The sequence below is a fragment of the Propithecus coquereli genome, unplaced genomic scaffold, assembly GCF_000956105.1.
Source record: "Propithecus coquereli isolate 6110/MARCELLA unplaced genomic scaffold, Pcoq_1.0 Scaffold159, whole genome shotgun sequence".
NCBI lineage: Eukaryota > Metazoa > Chordata > Mammalia > Primates > Indriidae > Propithecus > Propithecus coquereli.
In genome coordinates this window covers 1,037,823-1,047,876 of record NW_012140413.1, presented here as the reverse complement: position 1 = coordinate 1,047,876, position 10,054 = coordinate 1,037,823, and positions in this window count along the sequence as shown.

Here is a 10,054-nt window from a genome sequence, read left to right as displayed (position 1 = left end):
CTAATAGTTCATTTGTAGATTCTCTACATATACAGCAATATCAACTACAAATAAAGCCAATTTCATTCCTTTCTAGAAAGAAAATCTTTGTTTTTCATTGCCTTTCTTTTCCATTCCTTACCTTACTGACTACAATCACCAGTATAATGTTGAACAAAATTGATTGTAATGACCTTGTTTCACTTCCAATCTAAAAGGGAATACTTTAGACATTTACCATTAAATGTAAGTTTGTCAGCTTTATGAGATTAAGGAAATTTAAACTAGATACTGAGTGACTAGGCTCTGGCCTGGAGAACTAGAGCACAAGATTTTAAAAGTTAATCACAGAATAAAGAAGATTCAGAATATATATTAAAGTTAAGATTGTGATGAAAACCCTTCCTGGATAGTGCGAGGGGCTTTATAGAAGAGAAATTAGATGAAAAAGAGTGAATCTGAAACGTTTTTGTTTCTGTCTACTGTCAGAGTTGAACTGAAGGGTAGAGGTGGGAAAGATAACAGAAGTGAGTGTTCGCAGATCAGAGGACACAAAGAATGTCTGCCTCACTTCCTTGACAATTTTCACCATGCTGCTCGAAATCCATGGTGTCACTTCAAGTGAGCAAGAATGGTTTCAGTAGATCTCCCACAGAAAGAAGCCATGGGATAAACCTCTTTTGTTCCCAAGTGGGGCTCTCCAGGTTCAGGGTGGAAAAAGCGTCAATAAAGGTGCCGGGTTCTTTGAATGGGGTGGGAATGCTGCCTGAGAATTAAGAGTCAATGTTTCCCCCAGGTAATGATAGCAGCATGGAGCTAGAGAACCTACAACAGACTACTGAGAGCAAGGAGCTAGATGTAGCGTATTACTGAGTTACAGAGTCAAGAAACAGCGAGAGATAAGGGGGCTGAGCTGCTTGAAAGATACCACTGTAATTCCCTGAAAGAAAATAATGACCCATATTAGAAGAAAAGAAGGAATGAGACAACACCATGGTAGCCAGAGGACAGCAGAAAGACCACATGTCTTGTTTCCTCCCATGGTGTTACATAAACTTCTACTTTGTACCCCTATGTGTCCTGGGGAGAAGTGAAAGAGAGAGTTGGAAGAATACTTAGGACTTATGCTTGGCAGTTCATCCACAAAAGAAAATATTTAGGAAGAACAATTTAAAGGACAAAACAAAATTTATGTGTTTTCCCAAGGAGTCTGGACAAGAGGAGCAAATTTACAAGGCTTCTGTTAAATTATCTTTGCTGACTTGTACTTTTATATGATGTCATTCGCCCTTATTGAAACATGCTATAATACAAGTTCTAAGGAATTCATCAGTTTCTGTTGAGAGGAGGTTGTTATGGACATTTCTTGTTATTATACTTTCCAATGTTCCCTTTATGAGAAACCTTAGGCGAGATTTCTGTCTGGTTGTAAAACAATGAACAACTTCTCAAAACTTTCTTTCCTATTTCTTTATTGCCATTTTGAATTCAGTAATTGAGTTTCTGTGTTTGTCACTAGAAAACTTAGGGATAATTTTGTGATCCCTGGTAGCAAGATATTAGAATTTTTTACATTATCCATTTAAAGAAAACTATTATGGAAACTATATTCAAACACATGACTAGTATCATGAACATCCATTTACCTAACTCCTGGGTCAACAATAATATCAACAATGGTCACACCTGTTTCAGCCACAGCTCAGAGACCTCCCCTTCTACTCCATTGGACTATTTTGAAGCAATTCCTAGACATGGTGTAATTTCCTCTGCATCTATTTCAGTATTTGTCTCTAAAGTATAAAGATTCAACCAGGGAACCTCCATTTGCACTGGGGATGTAGACAGTTATAAGACAACATGGCTCTGTTCGTAAAAAGAAGAGCAAACTCGGTAACCCATGAAACCGTTTTAAAAATTTTATCTAAGGATGCAAAGTAACCTAAATATAATAAAATCCAGAAAATAGTGAGCTCCTGTTATAATAGAAGAGATCCAAGTTTTCTTTCATTCTTGGCAGAGCAGTAGCAGGAGGAGAAAAAGCCCATCACAGATGGGATGAAGAGAAATCAACTGATAACTAATTTGTTCAAAGCTAAGTTTGATCTGGCTTGCTGGTTTAGAATCCCGAGAAGCCCCAGCCACAAAGAGTCAGGCTCACCTGGCAACTCTTTCCGATGGTTAATCATCAAATGCTCATGCAGAAGGTTGGGGGTCTGGCAGGAGGATGGGAGAAATCATCGGAGGCATGAGTTAGAGGTTGCCCGTAGCTATGGAAGGAGCAGGAACGCTGAGAGGGTCCCTTCTCAACCACCCCAGGCACAGAGAAGGCTGAGGATGGAGCAGGGGCTGTGAGAATCCCTTCAGGCCTCCCTGAGCTCAGTGACTGGGGAGGGACGAGAGAGCTGAGAAACCTCCCCCTCTATAGCCGGGACCTACTGAAGGCTGAGGGAGAGCAAAAGGAATCAGAAGAGCTCCTCAATCAGATTTCAAGCCCTGCTGAACAGGAGGTTCTGATCCTGCCCTCCAATCATCTGAAGCCAAGGATACGCTGAATCTACCCAAACAGCAACAAAGCCCAGTCCCAGGGCAAGGATAGAAGGGGTTGACTCAGCTACCACCACACCCTTCTTCACTTGCTACTAGAGCTTCACAGAAGACAAGTGTCTTTTTCTGAGCGTTTTTTACTATTTTATACACAACGTCTGACATACAATAAAACATTTTGGGACACCATAAAGAAGCAATAAAAGAGACCCATCATCATGGGGGTCTATGAAATCAGACTGAGGATGGTCCAAATGTTAGAACTATCAGACAGGGACTTAAAAAAAAATTAGGTTCAAAAGAGATGTAGAAACACATGGGCAATTCCAGCAAAGACCAAAATTATTTTTTAAACAGCCAAATGGAAACATTACAAATGAAAAACGTCAGAGAGAGAAACATAGCCAAGACAACCAGAATCATGCTAAAAACATTAATAATTCCTTAATAGTACCGAATATTCAGTCAATACTCAAATGTCCTAAATATCTTATGAGATTTTTAATAGGTTGTTAAACTTTTATACAGTATGTTGAAACTGCTTGGCTCTGCTTTTAAGGATCTTCAATAGTTTTCCCTTCATCTTCCCCCACCCCCCTGAAATTTATAAGAGATTTACAGGAAACTGGGTCCGATAGTATCCCCTGCGGTCTTTATTTTGCTCATTCATCTCTGTGCTATTATTTAACATGCTTCTCTCTCCTCTGCATTCACCTGGCAGTTAGATCTAGATACTTAATCAGATTCGATTTCAATTTTTTGAAGATAAGACTTTATAGGCAGCAGTGTTAGGTACTTCCATTGTGATTTTTTAATACTTTATTTTTCTGGGAGAATACTTTTGTGTTTCTTTATTAGCTCATGAGTGTATGTCCCTAGCAAAATGAATTGAAAAGCTACCTATTTTAGTCAATTGATTTCAATCTGTGGGTGTTTAAATCTGTTTTTAAAATTTTCATGTCAGATAATTTTTAGATTTTTTTTTCTGAATTAGTGAGCTTCACTGATTTGATAAAATAAGCTTCTGGCTTTTTCACTATGTTGATTTCTGTTTAAATTTTCTCTTGGGGTTACAGCTCTACTCTCCTTTAAGTTTTCCATTGCATATTTACAGAGAAATGATCACCTAGTTACCCTCACAAGCTGTACCTCCTTTAGAGTGAATGGTCCCTTTGCGATCACAAAGTCTGCACTAAAAAGATGACTGTCTTGAAGTTCAGTGACTCTGCTGAAGCTGGGACAGGGACGTCAGGATGTGACCCTCTGCAGTCCAGCTTCCATCTGGGCATCTCTGCTGCTGCTCCCAGCCCAGAAGGCAGAGCCCTTCTTTCTGGGTACCAAGTGGAAACAGGGCACGGTCTTGCCTCTTGCCTTGGGGCCCCCTTGTTACAGCTGCACACTCTAAGACAGCAGTGCTACCAATAAACAATATTCCTTTTTTTAGTTTCAGAAGAAGATACAAAAATTATTTCAGTTGTGAAAAAATTTTACTTTATTCAACAGTATTCCCACTACATTGAGTACATACTTCAGGTAACTGTGTGATCCTGAATTTTGGTAAATAATGATGCTTTGATTCATCATTAATCCTTCTGTACATCTGAACAATATAAACCATATATAGTAGTGTATAGCATAGATGGCAACTCTTTCCTAGCAGACTTGCATTCAGATGAGACCACAAACTTCTAACCTAAGATTAGCAGAGCAGAAAGAAGGGAGATAAAATCGCAGCCTATTTACAGTGATTTCTGTTATCGATAAAACCTCAGAATAATTTATCTGACCCAGTGGTCTTAAATCTTGACTAAGTTTACACTCACCGACCATCAGCGCATCTGGGCTTTGGAGCACTTCCAGATCATCAGCGCTGATCCGACTTAGGTGCAAATCCTCCTGTTCTATGCACCAATAACCTTTTAAAATCGCTTCTGAAACCTCATATACATCAGGGCTTTTTGGTTGTCATTGCCACTTGCTTAGAATAAAAATATCAGAGCAGGGGAATACAAATGAAAAGGATGTACAACAAGGTAGGAACTAGGGAAGATAAAGTAGCATAAAATATCAAGAAAGTTGAATTTTTGATAATTGTATTATCAGTTTATCACTAAAAATCCTGTATGCACCGTATATGATATGCACATGTGTGTAATGTATAATGAATTTAATTTAATTTAATTTCTTCATAGATGCCTTTTATAAAACTGCTCTGTTTTATAAGAGAAACTGAACAGCTTCTTTTATTCACATCACCTGTGTCTGCGTTCAGAGTTAGGGAGGCAGTGTGTTAGAGTGGCTGTCAGTGTAGGTGCTCAAGTCAGACTTTCAGAATCAAAATCAGTCTCTGTTACATGAACTGTGTGAATTCGGGCAGCTATTAATTCTTGCGTGTGAGTTTTCTCATCCTAAAATAAGGATGACAATAAAAACACACATTTCCTAAGGTTGTGACAATCAAATTGATATAAATGAGAATATTTACTATCTCTCCTTTAGGATAAGGAAGCACCCACAAGAGTTTAACAGCTGACCAGGTTCACAATTTTTGTCATTAAAATTAACTGCAAAATTATGTATGAATTGGATTATCTAGAGTGGACTAGAACATGCCACCAGCTGTGTGGCATCGCATTGTGATGGATAAAATGTAATTCATTGGAATCTCGTAACAGCATGTTTGAATTAAAAACTAGGTCTTTTGAAAGGCCTCAGTTTCCCCATTTGTAAAATAGGAGTAACTCTTTTATGGAGAGTTGTGAATATTAAATGTAATAGTTTATAAAGCTCCCATGATATACTAGGTACTTAAATATTAATATTACTTCCTTTTCTTCTCCTTTCCTTAACTGTTAATGATTCAGTAATACAAAAATTTTTCTACTATAAAAATTTTTACTATAACATAACTGATAGCAGCAACCAAAAAACTTTAAAAACTGAAGCTAACATCTTGACGATACACCCTGAAATTCTTCTTTTGCCCTCAGTATTCTAAGTTAATTTAATTTCATAAGGGAAACCAGATTATATTGCTTTTATAGTGAATCAAAAGTGTCTTCTCTTTCAATAAACCGCATTGTGCCCTTCCTTATCCACAATGCTGCCTAACCAAAACCATGGCTTTTCTGCTACTGCAGTTTTGGAATTTTTCTTTTTTTAAGTGAATTATTTTTTTTGATGATCATAATTCCCTCCCATAAACATGTCCCATCTCTTGACCCATTTGCATCGCTAAATTTAAGAGAAAGCACTTTGATGATTTTTGAAATTCTGTAACATTTTTCAAGTAAAGGAAACTGAATGCCTATTGTCATATATTTTTAAACAGTTTATACAACTATTATATTACAACCTAAAATAAGTTTAAAATGTCTCTTTGACTCAAACTTTTAGTTTGCGCTTTTATTCTTTAAGGATATGATTCTGTGAAACTAATCATATAAATCTAAGTTTCATATAAAATTATTTCAAAATGCTGAACAGAAATTTGTTTAGACTCTTCAGTACACATTTCAGTTGCAAACTTACATTACTCCATTGGAAGAACATTACATTTCACGAACACTGGTTTAAATGTATTATTATACACAGGACACAATCTCCATTTTAAAGCTAGTCTGTTTTAAGGTGTCAATAGAGACTTTGGATATGTTAATCAAAGTTTTAACTATTTTAACTATTCTTTAGAGTTAAAAATTTATTGTCACAAATACATACAGGCTTTCATGTAGATGTCTACCTAGCAAAAATCAAATATGATAAACGGTATCACTAAAAAAGATTTGAAAAAGGTTTCTCAAAACATTCTTGTGCACTATATAAACCTTATGTAGGAAAACTAGGATGTAAGATAATGTTTATGTCCCCCATTTTCATTCTCATTAAAAGTTTCACTGTTGTTTTCTTTCCTTTTCACCATAGACAGTAATCGCCGCCAATTTACTATTATAGGTTGCCTTGATCATAAAATCTTAGACTGGGAAAGGACTTTAGAAATCACCTAGTATTTCTCAAACCTGAATGATCTTCTGAATCTCCTAGCATGCTTTTATAAAAAACCCAAACTTATCCACCCCTGGAGACCCTGGTACTGTGTTGTAGGTGAGGGTAAAAACCAAGAATCTGTCATTTAAAAAATGTCCTAAGGGGATTCCAGTGATGAACCACATTTGACGACTATCCATTGTAGAATTTAACCTTCTCTATAACATCTTTGTCAAATTGTTATTTGGTCTGATATTGAACATCTTAGGTGCTAGAGAATTTTCTCTCTCCAAACAATGATTTTTCTTTTTGGATGTATCTGTTGCAATAGTTTTTCTTATATTGGATACAATCTACTTCTCTGCTGCTTTTACCTACTGATCTCAGCTATCATTTGTGACAAAAATGAGTCTCGTTCTTGTTCCACATGACTTCTCTGAATATTTGAAGAAGACTTGGATGTCTTCCTGAGTCTCCTCCAGGATAAACAATCCAAATTCAAGCATATTTTGTCACTCACGATTTTTTAACTTTCATCCCCTTTGGTGACTCTCCTCCAGACATCTTTCCATCTGTCTGCCTGTGTTCAAGTATGCTCCTCTAGGTGGTGTGAAGAGAGGTGTGCTTTAAACATGATGGTTTGCTGAAGTTCCTAAAATTATATTACTTTAAACTAGTGCTGCTCGGGCCAGGTGCAGTGGCTCACGCCTGTAACCCCAGCACTTTGGAAGGCCAAGGTGAGAGGATCGCTTGAAGCCAGGAGTTTGAGAACCAGACTGGGCAACACAGTGAGACTACGTGTCTACAAAAAAATTAAAAAGTCAGCTGGGCATGGTGGTGTACACCTGTAGTCCCAGCTACTCAGGAGGCTGAGGCAGGGCTTGAGCCAGGACTTCAAGGCTGCAGTGAGCTATGACCTGGCACTCCAGCATGGGTGACAGAGTGAGATCCTGTCTCTAAACAAAAAAAAAGTCCTGTTAATTGTTAATTCATATAGTTCTTGCTCTCAATTAAAATTATTCTGTTTTCCTAACATGTGGTAACGCTGTTTTATCTTTTCCATCTAATTAATGTGATGTTTTTTTCTGATTCAATGCCAAGTTTTTATATTCCAGTTTAAAGTACATCTTATTGAATTTAAGCCATCAGAACAAATTTTAATAGTGCTATGTTTTGGGTGTGGTTTGTCCCTGCCAAAATTCACATTGAGATTTAATCGCCAATTTAAGAGTGTTAGAAGATGTAGCCTTTAAGAGAGGTGATTAGGTTAAGATGGATTTATCATGGGAGTAGGTTAGTTCTTGTGGGAATGAATTAGTTCCTACAAGAGTGGGTTGTTATGAAGTGAGGTTGACTCTCGCGGTTTCTGTCTTTGCAAACACAACTCCCCTTCCTTCTGCTTTCCACCATGAGTTGAAGCAGGACAAGGCCATCACCAGATTGGCTGCCAAATAGTGGACTTCTCAGTCTGTAGAACCATGAATAGGCCTCTTTTCTTCATAAATTACTGTCTCAGGTATTATGTTACAGCAACACAAAGTGGATTAAAATAAATGTTATTCTTAGGTCTTGGTTTTTAACGTATTCGATATTCCTCCTTCCTTCTTGCCGTTCTTGAATTGATGAAACTACTCTATATGTCTTTATCCTATTGTAAAGATATGGGGATAAGAAGAGAGATCTGGTGTTTTCGCCTATACATCCCTATACAATTTGATGTCACTCCAAAGATAGAATCCCATGATATGGTTATTTAATGTGCTTCTAAATGCTACTGGACAAAGTATATTAATCTACCTTGCTTCCAAGAAAATAATGAGAAACCTCATCAAAACCTTGCTGAAGTCCACATACTTCCTTAATCTGCCAGACTAGTAAAACAAAGAAATAGTTGAGTATGACACCAATTGTCCTGTTATCACTATGCTTTCTAGTCTAGACTTCTAATTCACCTTTCATTTCCTATTCCATTCCAGATTTTGAACAGTTGTCATTGGTGAAGTCTCAGGTTGGTAAAATCTACTTTTGCTCCCTAGTAAAACTGAACCAAAATTTGCTAATGTGCAGCCTCCCAGTACTTATTTGGCAAGATTTCTCAAAAATTACTGACAGTGGTTCCATGATCTCACTTATATGCTCTCTGTGACTCCAACTACTTTTCCAAATCCCTCTAGGTGATTTTGAACTTCCTTTGTGGCAGGAAGAGACAGGAAAGGGAATGAAAGTAGCATGCTGCCACATTGGTAACTCAAGCTTGTTATCCGCAACTTTTAGGAATATGAGCTCTACCACTTCCCACACAACACTACCCATCAAGGGCAGGGATAGGCTACAGAGACCAATATTCTTAACGTACTGGGACTATAACCGTGCTGGCACTAGATGTAACAGAGGAATAGCATTTGAGATGTTTCTGAAGGCAGAGACTCAGTAAACGCATTTTATTTATAACCCATTATAATTTATTTCTGAGGTCATCTTTTGTCTTAAACTTCTCCCAAACTTTTTCCCCACTGACTTTCTAACATAGTGGAATTAACTAGAACATGCATTGCTCAAGCTCACATTATTGTTAACTCTTCTCTCTGCATGAGGAGTTCCACTGCCAAGGTAACTTTGAGGAGGTTCTAAGAAGCATGGATACAATCAAATAAACTTCAAATAATCAAGACTTATTCTTGTAAGTACAATGCAGTCAACTTTTCCAGTCTGTTTTCCTCAAGATCATCCTGAAATTTAACAGATTGGCTAGCATCTTTCTCTTTTTTGTCACAAAATGTTTCAGTGGGGAACCTATGGCCTTGGAGCCGCATGTGGCCTTCGGGATCCTTGAGTGCAGCCTTTAGACTGAATCCAAAGTTTGGATTTGGTGGAGGGGCCACCCTTGGGGACCTGGAGGGCCACATGTGGCCTTGAGGCTGCAGCTTCCCCACCCCTACCAGAGAGTTTTTATTCAATCACACTTTACTTGAGATATTTTTGTTTTTCGTCCTTCATCGAGATTATTTCCATTTTTGGTTCAAATTAAATTTTTGAAAGCTTTCAAATCTTTTTGAGTTTTTGTATCAGAGGATTTATGGTTCTTTTCCTCTTTGAAATTCTGAGATCAACCTCTCCAAAGTGTAGGTTTCACAGATAGCCAGATCCCACTCCTTCCTTTTACGAAACGGAGGATAGCATGATTGCTTTTCTTGTGTGGTTGCTGTGAAAGTTCTTCAAAAACCAATTTCTTCTTCTTGGTCACAGCTGGGCCTAGAGTTGCTACTAGGTCCCCTGCTTACTTGATTAATTTGGGTCATGTCAACACCCTTTCCTGTGATTTTTTTTTTTCTTAGTTTAAAATTTTCATTTGTTTTGTGTCTACCCTGAAATCTTCAGTTATTGCTTAATAAATAAGAAACAAAATAATACTATCTCTGAGTTCTTGGTGAAAACTGTATTTTTCTCTGAAGAAACTGCACTTTTTTATTGGTTTCACAAAAAAATGAGACCTCCTCTTTCATGCACATTTATCAAAAGTGCAAGTTTCTTGTCATTTTTA